The following is a 473-nucleotide window of genomic DNA, read 5'->3' on the forward strand; positions in this document are numbered from 1 at the left end:
TGAGGGTCTTCTTTTTCGCTGACCCTCTACTTTACTGAGCATGATATCTTTCTCAAGGGGCTGGTCCCTCCTAATAATGTGACCAAAGTATGAGAAATGAAGTCTGGCCATTCCCACTTCTAAAGAGCATTCCAGCTATACTTCTTTCAAGACAGATTTGTTCGTTCTTCTGGTAGTCCATGATATATTCAATATTCTTTGCCAACACAACAACTTAAATGCATCAGTTCTGCAGTCTTCCTTGTTCATTGTCCAGCTGGTACACAGATTAAAAAGTTATCAATATTTTGTTATACTTGTGTCATCTATTCCTATTTTTCATTTCCATATTTTGTAAAGTATTTTAAAGAAACTCTCAGTCATCAGGTCATTTTTACCCTTTATATACTTTAGTATCAATCTCTCTAAAAATAAGGAATGTTCTTACATAAACACAAAGTCATGATCATATCTAGTAAAAAATTACCAGCAAT

Source organism: Orycteropus afer, unplaced genomic scaffold, assembly GCF_000298275.1.
Source record: "Orycteropus afer afer isolate SDZICR_OR568_19922 unplaced genomic scaffold, OryAfe1.0 scaffold00857, whole genome shotgun sequence".
Lineage (NCBI taxonomy): Eukaryota > Metazoa > Chordata > Mammalia > Tubulidentata > Orycteropodidae > Orycteropus > Orycteropus afer.